The sequence below is a fragment of the Gavia stellata genome, chromosome 17 (assembly GCF_030936135.1).
Source record: "Gavia stellata isolate bGavSte3 chromosome 17, bGavSte3.hap2, whole genome shotgun sequence".
In the NCBI taxonomy this organism is placed as follows: domain Eukaryota; kingdom Metazoa; phylum Chordata; class Aves; order Gaviiformes; family Gaviidae; genus Gavia; species Gavia stellata.
In genome coordinates, this window is record NC_082610.1 from 5,052,045 (window position 1) to 5,066,768 (window position 14,724).

General features: G+C 42.1%; 1 protein-coding gene across 3 annotated transcripts in view; it reads left to right on the plus strand.

The window, feature by feature from the left end:
* The window catches only part of NAV2 (neuron navigator 2), a 230,251-nt gene that overhangs the window by 51,174 nt on the left and 164,353 nt on the right, over positions 1-14,724 (plus strand). The window lies entirely within an intron of this gene.

Genomic DNA, 14,724 nt, shown 5'->3' on the forward strand with positions numbered 1-14,724 from the left:
TGCACAAAAAGAACTTGGAACAAAAGTGTTGCCAAAGGTGTTAAAAACAAACTGCAGAAATTATAGTACTGGGGAGTTATCGCCAATGGTAGAATTGCCATTGTTTAAAAAACCAACCCAAACAACAAGCTGCCTTTTTCTTTAGGTTGTGTTAATAGTAATTTTAGATTTCATTCACAACTCAACCATCTGCTTGTGGTTTAATTTGTTTGCTACAGTTCCAAGTTTTAGACAATGCTTTTAGCCTGCCTTTTGAAAAAAATGGCCAGTAACCTAAAATCTCAACACTGTGCTACAACAGGTATTACAACTCTTCCTTTTCTTTTTTCCCCCCTTGGCCTATTTCTAAAGCTTTAAGATTATGCAGATTGAACTGTAGTTGACAAAGAACTGGAGGAAGTAACACTATAAATATTAGTCATGTTTGAGCAGGAAAACAGACAACCAGTCCTGATAGCTCTTCCCCCCCCAGTATTGGTATCTCTGTGGTTAATTTCTGAATTAAGATTTTAGGATATATGTACACGTACGCCTCTCTTTTTTCCTTTCTCTCTCTCTCTCTCTCTCTCTCTTTTTTCCTTTCTCTCTCTCTCTCTCTCTCTTTTTTCCTTTCTCTCTCTCTCTCTCTCTCTCTTTTTTCCTTTCTCTCTCTCTCTCTCTCTCTCTTTTTTTCCTTTCTCTCTCTCTCTCTCTCTCTTTTTTTCCTTTCTCTCTCTCTCTCTCTCTCTTTTTTCCTTTCTCTCTCTCTCTCTCTCTTTTTTTCCTTTCTCTCTCTCTCTCTCTCTCTTTTTTCCTTTCTCTCTCTCTCTCTCTCTCTCTTTTTTTCCTTTCTCTCTCTCTCTCTCTCTCTCTTTTTTTCCTTTCTCTCTCTCTCTCTCTCTCTCTTTTTTTCCTTTCTCTTCTCTCTCTCTCTCTCTCTTTTTTCCTTTCTCTCTCTCTCTCTTTTTTCCTTTCTCTCTTTTTTTTTTTTTTTTTTTTTTAATTAACAGCACACTCTTTGTTCTACATTCCTCCAACCCTTGCTCCAGGCAGAAAACAAAAACTGATTTTGCTGATGTCCATAAGCCTTGTTTCTATGCCGGTAGGCTCTGTCGTCCCGAATGATTACCAGTAAATTGCTCTGATTTTATCTGCAGCTAAGCCAGTATTCTTATCTGAAGTTACTTTAAACCATACTCAGTTTGATGCGCAGATGTGCTTTCACCTACGTCCCGTGTGAACATTTGACCACATCTGTCACGTGGATCGAAGTGAATATTCTTGTCTGAAGGAAAACTACGAGTTTACAAAGTTTTAAAAATAAATAAAAAAGGGAAATGTTTAATATCTATGGACCCCAGTAAAATGACCACAGTGGATTAGTTACAAGGGTTTATTCCCTGTAAATGCCATATGAGTTTTATTCTCATTAAACCTGTCAGTCAGCTATTTTTAAGAACGTAAGTTTGCTGGAGTAACACTTTCCTAGGTGTAGGTGTCCAGGCAGGTGTAGGTTAAATCCAGCAGGATTTAACATGGGAAACTAAATGCAGGATCTCCGACTGAGAAAGGGATTATGTAGGTGTGCATAAATTACACAGGAATTCGAGGGGCGGAGGCCCCGGGAGCATGGTCTGCTGTCATTGCCTCCTGCTTCCGGAATTTTCCAGAGCTTGCAGGTCTTTTGATCAAGCTCCTTGCTGCCATGTAATTGTTAAAAGAGTATTACTAACAATAGAAACATTTCAACCATCCACGTTTTGAAAAGGTGTCTATCAACAGAGATCATAAAGAACTAAAAGAAGGCAGTCTTAGCCTGGTAGGTCGTGCTGGACTTGGCAATTCCCATTAAATATCTTTATGTTAAAAGCCTGTGTGCTGAAAGTGGATGAAATGTACAATTGCTCTGCCTCATGACAGTGCTATTAAAGGACTGTTCTATATATATTTCTGGATAAAGCTTCAGAAGCAGTGCAAAAATGATTGCCTTTGCTTGAATGTTTTTTTTCAGGAAGGTGCAGAAGGCCTTTGAGCGGCCGCTAGCTATGCAAGGAGGCTCTCAAGAGGAGATGCCTGAACCTCCTGCGCTTGGGGGAATTGTGCCTGTACTTTCATTTCTTGATCAGCCATAAAATACTGTTTTAAATTATTAATCGCTAGCCTGCTATAAATTTCGCTTTACTGGATTATTATTTTTTTTCCTTTTGTGGAAGGCTACGTTAGAGGTTCGGTATCAGAAATTTTTGTAAAACCCTACAGCGTTGATTTTAATCGCCAGATCAATGAAAGCAGAGGCTGGTGCCACTTCAGTCAACCTCTCTAATTAGGAGCATAGGGTTCGCCGTTGCAGATCAGGCCGATGGTCTACTGGGTCTGCGCAAGCTGGCTTTGATGGAAGTAAGCCTCCCCCCTCCCTCCTTCCCCAGTAATGCATAAGGTCGGCGGGGAATGAAGAAGCAGAGTTTTCCTCTTATGTCGTGCAGAGGATCGTTCTTCATCCCAAAGACAGTGAATTGGTAACTGCGGTCTTGGCCAGCATGTCTGTAAATGGCCTTTGGGGATAAAAATACTCATCCTTTTATATAGCCATAAACTCTAATTACTTACAGAGGATAGCTGTTTCCCCTTAGGGGGGGTATTTCTTAAACTCTTGATAAATGTACAAATACATTGGACTGAGAAGGTCTCTGGTTTTGTGACACAGATTATAGTGGAGGAAGGGGAACTCGGGAGTTTTCACTACAACCTCTGTACTCTAGGACGTCTTTTTCCTATATATTCCCTTAGTCTGCATCATAGATGGGGACGCTGCCCTCCTCTGCCCGTTTGAGTTTGATCTCGTGCCAAATGTGCGGCTTTAACTCTTCCCAATTGTCTTCTAACTATATAATTGGCATATAGATCATTATATAGAAAACACTCCAAACCCTTTAAATGGAAGCAGGAGGAACTAAGCTGAAAGCGGGGTCAGCATAAGCAATTTAATTTAGAAAGTTATCAGTCAGTAGAAGATTCAGTTAGATTCGTATCTGTGAAACAGATGGCCAACTGCAAGATGATTACATTAGGTTTGTTTTATTTGTGGAAATTAATTCAGCACTTGATTTTGTTCTTTTGGGAAAAAAAAAACCAACAACTTGGATGACTTGGTAACCGCTTGGCAGGAACAATTTATGAAGACCACCTTATTTTTTTGTGTAAAATACGGCAAAACCCTGGTGATCCCTGGCTATGTAGAAAGCTTTTTGCTGAAGCCTGATTTCTAGGATGCATAGCAATATAGTAAACAACAAAACAAAACCAGAAATCCTGCCACCTATGGATAAACGGTTGTTAGTATTTTCAAATGCAAGAATTTTATCTCGAGATCTCATTAGCAAAACATTTAGGGCCAGACACCTGTGTGGGCTGTGTGTCCCCATCTGTCTGTCAATGCAAATATGTACACGTATATATTCCTTTTCCCCTCTTCCTCACCAAAACGTGAAGATCAGGTTTTAAAATGCTGGAAATCTAGTGCTTTTCTACGTTTTTAAAAAGTGTCTGAAAATTTATCTGTTTATTTTGATGGCTACGTGGAAGTTGAGCTCTTGTGATAATCTGGCTCTAATTGGGATGCTGAACCCTTCTGAGATTCTTAGTCTTTTTGTGCGTCTTTGGGATCAAGTCTTTGCCAGACAAATTAATGCTCAGCTGTCAGAAAGTATTTTTCACTATCTTAAAAATGCAGCTTAAAATAAAAATAGGTCTTTTGAAAGTAGGTCACACCTAATATTTGTCTAGCCAACTGTCCCAGTTCTGGCAGTGCCCAAGAGCAGGAGGAGCATTAGAAGAGCATTAGAAATAGAAGTATGGGTAGGATATACAAAGAACTTCTTAGCAAGATAATTGGCCCCTTCTCATTCTTACTCTTACCATCAATAAACTTTAGAAATAATGGAATTAATATGTAATTCTCTAACGGCCAACTTCAGTACAGCATTCCTCTTCAGAAGAGTTAAATGCATGCTAAGTAATTGAGACTTGAGTACATGCTTGAAGCAAGTGTGTGGTTAAGTGCTTCCTCCAGTTTGGGTCTTGTTTTCTCCTTCTTTTCTTCCTTCTGTCTCCAGATTTTGCATTCATCTTGCTTGGAAGATATAGCGATGAACAGGTTGTTGGCCGTCATAACTCAGCTGCACTGATTGTTCACCCATGTCTTGGTTACATCTTGCTTTACGACCTTCCAAGCGTTAGAGAGCACTACCTCTCACTTTGGGCAACTTCAGAAGCATTGCCTCTTGTGAAGAGTCTCGGACACTGAGCTAAATTACATTGCACAGAGTGAGAAAGACAGTGCAGGTGATTCATTGTTTTCTGAGTGGTGTTAGACATCCTGTTGACGGGAGAGGAGGATAGTTTGCTGATGACTTCAGAGGGTTGGTATGGAATGAACCTACCCAGCCCCTGGTTTTGAAGACTCAATTTTTTTCAGTCAAGCACTAAGCAGACCCAAAAGGGAGTGCTGTCTTGTCCTTCTTGGCTAAGAGGGGGCTAGGATTTGGTCTCTCGGGAGAGACAAAGGCCAATTTCTGTAATTCCCTAATCCCCACAGCAAATTGCTTTTGTTAAAAATTAAGAAAAGCCTTTGTAGTGTTTCTCGCCTCATTATTTGCATCAGATAACTTTCATCTTCACACATCGCTAGGATTTGAAACGGTTTAGAGTCATGTGCCTTTGAGACCAATTTTACTTTCATTCAGAGTTGCTTCACAACTGTGAACGTTGTTTTGGTGAATTAATCCTCTAGGCAATCAAGAGAAAATGGAATAGAGGAATGAGTTTGTGCTTAAGATGCTGCATGGCAAGTCAGGTTTCGTTTCCAGCCCTCTTCAGATTGTTATTATCTCTTGGAGTATTTTCCTTACCCTTTCTTCCTCGGAGTCCAATACAGCAGTGATAGTTCGTCTGTTTTGATGCTGCCTGTGGCTGTGGCTGGCTGCCCAGAGGAGATGATACTGAAGCCATACAGATTTGTGACCCCAGGTGAAAAATACCCATGAAATTATAGCAGCTGTTTGGAACAGACTGTTAAACCTTTCCCAAATAGACGAGAGTCTGTCTTAATTAGAAAAGTTCAGAAGACTTATTTGCTGTCACAGGCCAAGTGAGCCAAAATTACGTTGGGTTTTGGGAACTGACCACATTGACTATTGAATGCTTGAAGCAGAAAGCTGTATTTAAGACTGTAGCTGCCTGAAGTTAGATGTCTCCTCTTCCCTCGATGATCAGGGTTTGGGGGGTGGGAACATGTGCAAACCTCCCCCTTCCTCACACTCAGTCGGCTGCTTGCTTTTGCATTGTCCAGAGAAGGGCGATGGAGCTGGTGAAGGGTCTGGAGCACAAGTCTGATGAGGAGTGGCTGAGGGAACTGGGGTTGTTCAGTCTGGAGAAGAGGAGGCTGAGGGGAGACCTTACCCCTCTCTACAACTGCCTGAAAGGGGGTTGTGGGGAGGTGGGTGTTGGTCTCTTCTCCCAAGTGACGAGTGACAGGACAAGAGGAAATGGCCTCAAGTTGCGCCAGGGAAGGTTCAGGCTGGATATTAGGAAAAATGTCTTTCCTGAGAGAGTGGTGAAGCACTGGAAGAGGCTGCCCAGGGAGGTGGTGGAGTCACCATCACTGGAGGTGTTGAAGGAACGTGTGGACGTGGCACTGCGGGACATGGTTTAGTGGCCGTGGTGGGGTTAGTTGATGGTTGGACTTGATGATCTTGCAGGTCTTTTCCAACCTTAGTGATTCTGTGATTAGCAGGGCTGTTGCTCTTTCGTAGCGCAGCCGAGCATTCCCAGGCACGGCAGAGGCGCAGCCCCTGGTGCTACGTAGGTAAAGCAGCTACTTCATGTCCATGATAGTCATGGTACATTAGGTTCTCTTCAAACTCCATCAAAACCCTGTCGGTTCCCCACCTCCCCAAAACAAACACACACCTTGGCTGGCAGTGAGGGGGCTTTGCGGGAGGGGAGAGCTGATGTGGAGACAGTGTGGCTACCGAGTTATTTACTTTTCATGGAGCACTTAAAAGACCCGTATAGATTTTTTTCTTTTTTTTTCAGGCAGAAGTGTGCCTTTTGAAAAATAAAGTTAAAATATCAGACATGTATCCATCAGCTTGGTGAGAGGGGAGGTGAAGCAGTCATCGCTTCTCACCTTGCCAACATTGGCAACGTTATTTCTTTAATATAAAAGATTCAAGTAAAGCAGCTTACAAGGGCCAATCCTCTGCATTTTTAAGGAATGCCAGTGAGGTGGTCAGTCCGTGGGATTTGGGGTGACTTGCAGGCGGTGGGGTCCTGCCAGAGGGCAGGCAGCCCTCGCTGTCTGTAGCAGGTCTTGCTCAGAAAGATAGGCAGGTTGTGCAGGTCTTCACTTGAGGTCTAATTCAGCCTTCTGTGTTTTAGCTTGCATGTGTGATAGATGCAGCCTTCAAACGTTTGATCCATATTGTGAATGCTGCACACTTCATAAAAAGGATGTATCTGGATTTTTGTTTGACCTATTACAAGTATAGGGGTGGCATGCAAAGTTTTGGGTTTCCGTTCAGTGTGTAAATCTCCACAGACGTTGAGAGCGTTTCGATGAAGGGGATTGTCTCTATAGTCTTCTGATTGTGTAAAAAACCAAAACAACAGCAACAACGAAAAACCACAAAACCACAACAATTTTTTTAGTAATTCTCTCTTAATGCCTACAGCATCTAACACAAAAGACCTGCCAAACTTTGTGTGTGCTGCAAATAGCTTTGTTATTAAAGAAGTGTTCAGTGTGTATAAAAATATATTGATCCTCTTTGATGCCAAACATTGAAACTCTGTGTTGGAGAAAGTACGACGAGACTGGAGCAGTGGGAGTGTAAGCGAAGAGCTGCAGGAGGGGTGGGAGTTGTAAAATGTGACGGCGTAAGAAATCTGAGCACTGTGCATGCGTGACTTTGGCTAAAATTAACCGTCCAGGCTTCACATGCCAGCGTATATATCATCATTTAACTGTAGATGCCTTGAGAGGGAAGAGCAAGCTGGACTCGAGCAGTATATGTTCACGTTAAATATGCCAATAAGTGGTATGACCTTTCAAGTCCCTGCTCGTGGGAGAAGTAAATTTTCCTGTGACCATTATAAAACAGTAAGCGGCTCTTGGCTCCTTGATAATGGCAGCGGTGCTGTTGAACAGTAACTAACATCAGCCTCAGAAGTGATTTTTTTTTTTTTTTTTTTTTTTTGTCCCCTTTCTTCTGCAGCTTGCAGCTTCTTAAGATTTTCTCTGGTTTCTCTTCGGAGTAGAAATGTATCACCTTTTCAGATAAGCCCTTTTCTGTTGCTATTCGTGTGTGAGAGTGGATGTGAATGGGTTTGTTTCATGTATGAGAACTGTGATACTTGAAAATAATTCGGTGTGCGCTTTAAGTAACTTTTTAGAATAGCTGAAAAAAAGAAATATTACATTTGCTTCTCTCGCTCTCTGAGGTCAATTGTATTTTGTTGGCGCGAGATCAAATCAGTTGATTCACTGTGGCCAGATACGACTTGGAATGGGTTTTGCTGATCAGCTCAGCAAACTAACCTCTCTTTCACTTTTGGATCTGTGAAGGAATTGATGCAGGTGTGGATGTAATCTCATTTGTATTCAGGACTTAAAATGTTTTGCAAGGGGGAATAAGAGAGCGGCCACCTGCTTGGCTTAGTGTGCGGTTCCAGCTTGAAGGGGATCTGTACATGGCAAACGTGTGTAACGGGAGCACTGAGGGCAGAGCTTGCCGGATACCGGCGCAATTGCTGGCCTTGCTTCACCTTCTAGCTGGTGCGTAGGGAAATTGCTTTGGTATGAAATATTTACCCCTCTGTATGGGCAGCACGTGCCAGTAACGGGGTTCGGAAACTGTGCAATTGAGGGGAAAAAAAGAAAGTAACTCTTTTCTCCTCTTTTATGTTAAATGTAGTAAAATATTCAGTAGGGTAAGAGTAAGAGAGGTGCCGGCTAGGCAATTTAAAGTGTATTACTTGTTTAGCACCCACCAAAGATTTGCTTTACACAAACTGAGGGGCAGCAGTGCCTGCCCTGAAGTGTGGCCCATCCAAGGCTCTATTACTGGACAGGCTTGCCAGCGCCCTACAATTTACACACATGCTTGGCTCTGTGTGCTGTGAGTCAGCCCATTGCTTTTGAATAGTAGTCATATGCATGAGAATAGCTCTCCCCAGTCGGGAATAAGGCTTTAAAGGGAGAGAAATAAATAGTCCAGTGGTGTTTGTTTAAATTACCCATTTCTCTATTTAACTTCCAAAGGGTGGTTAATGTACGTAAGTGTCCAGTAAAATGTAATATTCAGCGGAATACCTCCCACCAACTGACTAATAATTTAAAGCCGTTCCAACAAACACTTGCACATGTGAGTAGAATAAATCGTTTTGTTTAGTTCCACTTAATAAATGAAAAAAAGAAGGAGAGTTACCTCTGTCTCCCCAGAGAGGTGGGAACCAAGACCTCAGTTGGTTACGGCTGCATTCCCAGTAGTCGATAACTGGAAAGTTCCAGCACTTCAGATAACTGATAGTCTTTTACTGGTATCATATTAGATACTAATTAGTAGCTAATTATTGTGACAACTATTTTTAGAGGCTTGCAAATCACAGAATCACTGAGGTTGGAAAAGGCCTGTAAGATCATCAAGTCCAACCATCAACTAACCCCACCATGCCCATTAAACCATGTCCCACAATGCCTCGTCCACATGTTCCTTGAACACCTGTATGGATTCCTTTCAGGAAGGTCATTTTACCATCTCACCTGCCTATCAGAAGGAATCCACCTGCAATCCTGCCCATCATCACCTCAGACTTGGGAGTTTCGGGTGGTTTCCTCCCTTTTTGCTAGTACTGGTGCCAAGGTGCTGGTAGGACGGAGTAAACAAGTCCCCAGGCTCCCATCCTGACTTTCAGGGCGCTTCCAGTATTTCTGAGCGGAGAGGAGACAGAGGCAGCCTAAGGCTGACGTGTCCGTGCCGACATAGCCCTTGACTGCCTACCCCGTACGTCCACCTCTCCGGCTGAGCTGGGGATCGCTGGGGACTCGCGGGCATCCCTACGGACAGTCTATTTTTGCTTTGCATTCTACTCTCTACATACCTTTAGCTGTATCCTTAAAGAAAAGGAGCAGACAGAACTCTTTCCTCAGAGCCCAGTAATATCTTTTAACACAGAGAAATGCGGGCACGCGTTATCTATTGTGTCCTGCTTCATCAGCCTCTTTTTTTTCCTCTTGCAAGAACTTTCATTGGGGGAAAAACCCCAAACAGGCTTTTGGATAGCAGCACAAAGCTTTGCTCATTCTAGAAGAGCCAGTACTGTCCTTGTAGTGGGATTTGTGCCATGGTACGGATGTACTGATACAGACTTCCTACAGGATTTAAGAAGCGCACGGGGGCAAGTAAGGCCACAGATTGTAAGAAATCTCTGAAGAACGGTCTCTGTGACAAATTGTGTTAAACTTGATTTTTTTTTAATTTTTTTTTTTAACATGTGCTTCTTAGTTGTGCTTTTGCCAGTAACTCGGCAAAATATTGGCTGTATTATTGTCAGGGCCACAATCTCTATGCACTTTCAAAATAGCTGTTATCCTTCGCGTGCTCCCTTGGAGCCCGAAGTGCGTCTGAGGGATGAGCGTTTCAGCTAAACCTCTGGCTTTAGCTATTTACCTCTGGGCTTTGCAGTGTGATATCTATTAATAAGATCATTCTGTTGGAGCATAGCGTGGATCAGCATGAGACCGCAATTAATGTTACCAATCAAAAATGGGGATTTCATGACTCTGCATGTGTAAACACCATTACCTTGGGCAGCAATGAGTATCTGATGGGCTTTCCTCCCCCCATAGCATTGTAACATGTGCAGGCATTCCCGTTAGGATCATCTCAACATGTTGTGTCTATTTTTAGGTTTCGAGGTTGGTTTTTATTTCCCCCGTGAACTTCAGCAGGCAGTGTGGTTTGGTCAGCAGCAAGACAGGCGTTGCATTGTAACGGGTGTTCTGGCGGAGTTCATCGGTGTGACTAACCCTGCTATTCAATCATGAAAAACCCTTGCTCTGCTCTAATTATGCTGCATGATGTCAAAAAGATGCTCTTCAGCTGTTACCAAATTCACGAGGGCCTGATTCACGATAATTATTGGAAGAAAACAATCAGAGTCTGATTAGTTAAGAACTGACATGGTGAGGGAGGGAAGGAAATTATAATTAGATACTATTTTGTGGAAATGAGCAACAAGGAAGAGATTCGGGCATATTTTCTACTTACTTGCTTAGAAGAGGGAAATTCTTTTCAAGTAGTTTTGCGTGAACTCTTTCCTTTTCATAATAAGCGTATTTCAGAATACCAATGGGGAGGCAAAAAAACATCAAGTAGTTCTTGTGGTCCCATTTGGGACTGAATTCCATTTAAGGGAGACCCTGGAGTACATGATAATACCTGGCACCTTAATCTCATTGCAGCTCCATGGATATACTGGGTCTCCTTTATGATCTCTAAAGGGTCTTCCTGGATTCATTGCTCTCATGGCTTTATTCACGCTCTGTTTCCTGGGTTTGACTGACTGTGGGAACAGAGGAATATAGTCCTATGGATGCTGTGTTTGGTCCTGTCTGCCTGCAGATCAAGAAGAACCTGCTCATCAGCATGTCTGAGCATCCAGGTACCAGCCTATTGCCTCCAAAATGGTATCTTGTAGAAAGGAATACTGTGGTGTGAGATGCCATCTTCGGACTGTTATGGCTATCTAGGCAAGCTCTAGTTTATTTGGCTTTTTTGGTTGGTTTTTCCATGGTTAAAAAGACGGTTTGAATTACTTTTTAAGTGGACAGAAGCTTCAGGGTTTTTGCTTTTTACTGGTCAGTATGTTCCCCAGCCCTCCCCAAGTGCTTAGTGGTAGCTGTGAGCTGTGGGGTCTCGAAGAAACAACCCGTTCTGCAAAAAGCACCTTTTCTGCTGATTCAATAGTCAAATACAGTGCAGGCGGTCTAAGGTATGCAGTGGGTGTGATAGATGTGGTCCCTTAGTACGGTCAGAAATGTTACTCGAGACTCCGAGTGAGAAGAAAGCGCAGAAGTCTCCTAGCTGGAAGGGGAGATTTGTCTGCGCTTCAGACCTCCCTCTCACCTGAGATGTGCTTTAAACAAGCAGGTATAATGCTAAGGAAAGGGCCAGGGGGAGAAACCCCATGGAATTTCAAAATGCAGTGTTTGTTCTTGCTGATAGAAGACTTGCTGATCGTCAGGCCTTTTTCTTTACAGACAACCTTCAAAAGCTTTAGAATTTGGGCTTTTTTTGCTCAAAACCTTGCTACTTTGTGCAATAGTGTTTTAGCTGTGACTCACGGTGTACTGAATATTTCCAAAATCAATATTTACCTGTAATGCTCTTAATTGAAACCTAGTGGAATCAGTCTTTACCTGTAACACTCTTAATTCAAACCTGATGGATTGAGGAAGGGGGAAAAGAGAGAAGAAAAAAAATCTTTCACATTTGTTTTTAATTTGTTCCCAGATAACTGGATTCCTAAGATCACAGGCTACAGAGAAAAAAAAAGCTATCAAACAGCTGAGTCCACTTTTAACAAAAGCCAGAGCTTAGACCCGAGTTAAACATTAAACTGCCTGGTCTCAGGCACAAAGACCTGCTTATGGTGATAATGCCCAAATCATGTCGTTCGCTTGATTTTCTTAACTGAAATAATGAAGCTGCCTCCAATGCTTTTCATGCTGTGTGAAATCACGGAAAAGGTTTGAAAGCCCATACGGGTATATGTAATAAGGCGGTATCTGGTTGTAGTGGGTCAAATATTTCATTTCGCAAGATTTTGTACTTTTTAATTAGGTGACTGTTCAGCTTATTTTCGTGCGAATATTCAAACATGTGACTTTGTAACCCATTGCTGAAAATACCTGAGGAACACTTCAAAATTCGTGTGTGGAGATAGGCGTATATGAATGGAAAGTTTCTCAGCAGTGTTTTCCTAGTTCTTTTATTATTGTTTTCCCAATTATTTGCCTGTTTTCGAACATATGAAAACACTATGTGCTTTGAAACATTTTTCATGTGTCTAGAAATAGCAACCATTGTACACCTAGATTTTTTCACTTGTTTGTATGGAAAAGGAAAAGAAACATTAGGAATCGTGTTTGTGTAGTACATTACAAAGACTTGCAACAAACAGGTTTTGAAAACATCCTGGAAAGCTTCCATAATTATCTTAATATATGCCATAAAAATGAGCAGTGACCGTAAAGAGCTACGACGATATGCTTGCGTAATACGGCAACCGTAAGAGTGCTTCGGAGCTTGTAGATACATAGCTCAGTCAGTTTAAAAAAAAAAAAAAAAATTGCATGTTACGCATATTGCAAAATAATGCGGTATAATAAGGTTTTTAAAAGAGAAGGACAGATTTATTATATCTGTTTTTTCCTGCAAAAGGCTTTCTCATCAACTATTTCAATGAAATAATACTCCACACCCTTAAATACCCCAGAAACAGCTATTTTTCTCCATACTGGTATGCATTATTGATGCATTTAATGGAACATTTTATAATGAGCGTAAAAGCTCTGCTTGCGATTTGGATACCAAACACAGACATTGACTTCAGCACACAAAGTAGGGGTTACAAGAATAATTTGCCAACAAGAGGGAGTTTCTGTATGTGTTACTGGAGACAGTGAGTCAGACAGCGGGTATTTGGGGGTGTTTCAAGTTGTCTCCTTTACCAGGAGGATTTGTCATGGGAGTTAGGAATTTCTTTGATGCAGTTCAGTTTATTTACAGGGTATGAATCTAAGGTCTGGTGTTCCTGGATGCAGCAGGAATTAGCGCGGTGGGAAACAGCTTTGGAATAGCAGTTTGGCAATGCTAGCTATGCATTCTCACACTGCTATTTGACTTAAAAATCAATCCTCGTTAGCTCTCAAGGTCTTGCTGATGCTGTGATTTCAGGCTTTGCCAGGAGGGGTCTGCTCTGCCTATTCTGTGGTCTGTGTTGTCTTAACTCTAGGGCTGATCCAAGCATCTTTTGATTGCATGATGATCTGCATCATGGAAATGAGCCGGGCTGGAACTGATGCATCGAAGTGTAATCTTATACTTGCTGAAAGTTCTTCTGTGATAAACTAGGACATTCACCCTAGCCCTCCCATGAAAAGAAACTTAGTTTATTGTGTTTAAGTTGCGTGTCAGCTAAATTGCAGTAACGGTGTCGGGGTGCGTGTGGACCCTTGCGCTTGTGAAGTAAGTAGTTTTCAACCCGTTTCCTGGTATGTCTTTACTTGTAGATAAGCAAGCTAGACCCGTGTGGCAGAAAAATAGGTGAAGTCAATCCTAGTTCCTTAAAGCCGTTAGATCTTTAAAAATATCTTCCTGTTATGGAAAATGTTTTCTTGTAAAAGGAGCTAAGGAACACAATGTCTGGTTTGTGCAAAGTGTGGGGGGTTTTTTCCCTTTTCTTTTTTCGGTCAGCTAGGGAAATCACTTGTGTACTCAGCGTTTATTTCATTGAGATGTTTTTCATTGAGATGTTTTTCAGCTCTGTTTTTTTTTTTTTCCACGGAGGTGTTCCAGCGTGTTTTTCTGTTCTGTGACGCTGTTGGCGTTAGGAAATGCACATCCCGCTGCTCTGAAGAGGGAAGTAGAGGATAAATGAAGGAAAATAGGGACATATGTTTCAGATTTTGAGTGATTTGTTCATTGCTGCTACCAGCAGCGTTTTACAGGTTTAAAAAAGATAGAAGTGAAGACTTTATAACCAAAATAACCCTAGTCAAAATATCTGTTCTTCATTTTATCTTATTAACGTTGAATCAGCAAGTGCAAGAGGAGCGTGAAATAACAATCCTTGTACTATTTCCAGGTTCCTCCGTCCGGTGTGGCAAATACTTGACTCTTAAATTTGGGAGTTGGCTTTTGACTCCCATGAAAGAGAAGGGCATAAGCCTTGCGTTTTCAATGCGATGCTGAAGATGCTTCTGAAATTAGTAGCCATGGCTATGCTCGGTGATATTAGTCAGTAATTTAAAGGGTCTGCGTTGATATACAATGATCTGGGGGGTTGCATAGCTCGGGAGCGGGGTGGTGGAGGGGGGAACGGCTCTAAACCCATGTTTTGTTTCAATGATGTTTTGCAGAATCTTATTTTAGTGACCATCATTTCCATCTGCTTCCTTAAGCCTGGGGATAGGAAACTTCATAGCCCAGTGGTCACAGCCCTGAGGGCTCGGGCCCCGCTCCCTGTCCTCTTTTCTTTCCATCTCTCAGTGACTGTGAAGGGAAATGGTAGTGCCTGGGCAATGGACAGGGAGAGCTTTCCCTGGGCTTCTGGGGACTGAATACTGTTGTGCCGACATTTCCCTCCAGGTCAGTGATTCACCCGCTTGTGTGAGGCGTTCGTCACCAGCATCGTGCTTTAAATTAAAAAATAACAAAAACCCCCCACCCCGGCACATGGTGGTTTATAGGGACCGTGGAGGATTGGCATGGGTCGTGCTCTAGAAAGCACATTGAATCTGCTCCCGCTTACTGACAGACTGAATTGGGATGAATGTATTTCTAATATGCTAGACACTCTTGAGAGTACTGGTGAACCTTAGTATTTGTCTGGGTATTTAAAAGGTGTAAAATCCTGATATTTAGTTGTTTTCACTTTGTTTCTTTGGAATATAAATAGATC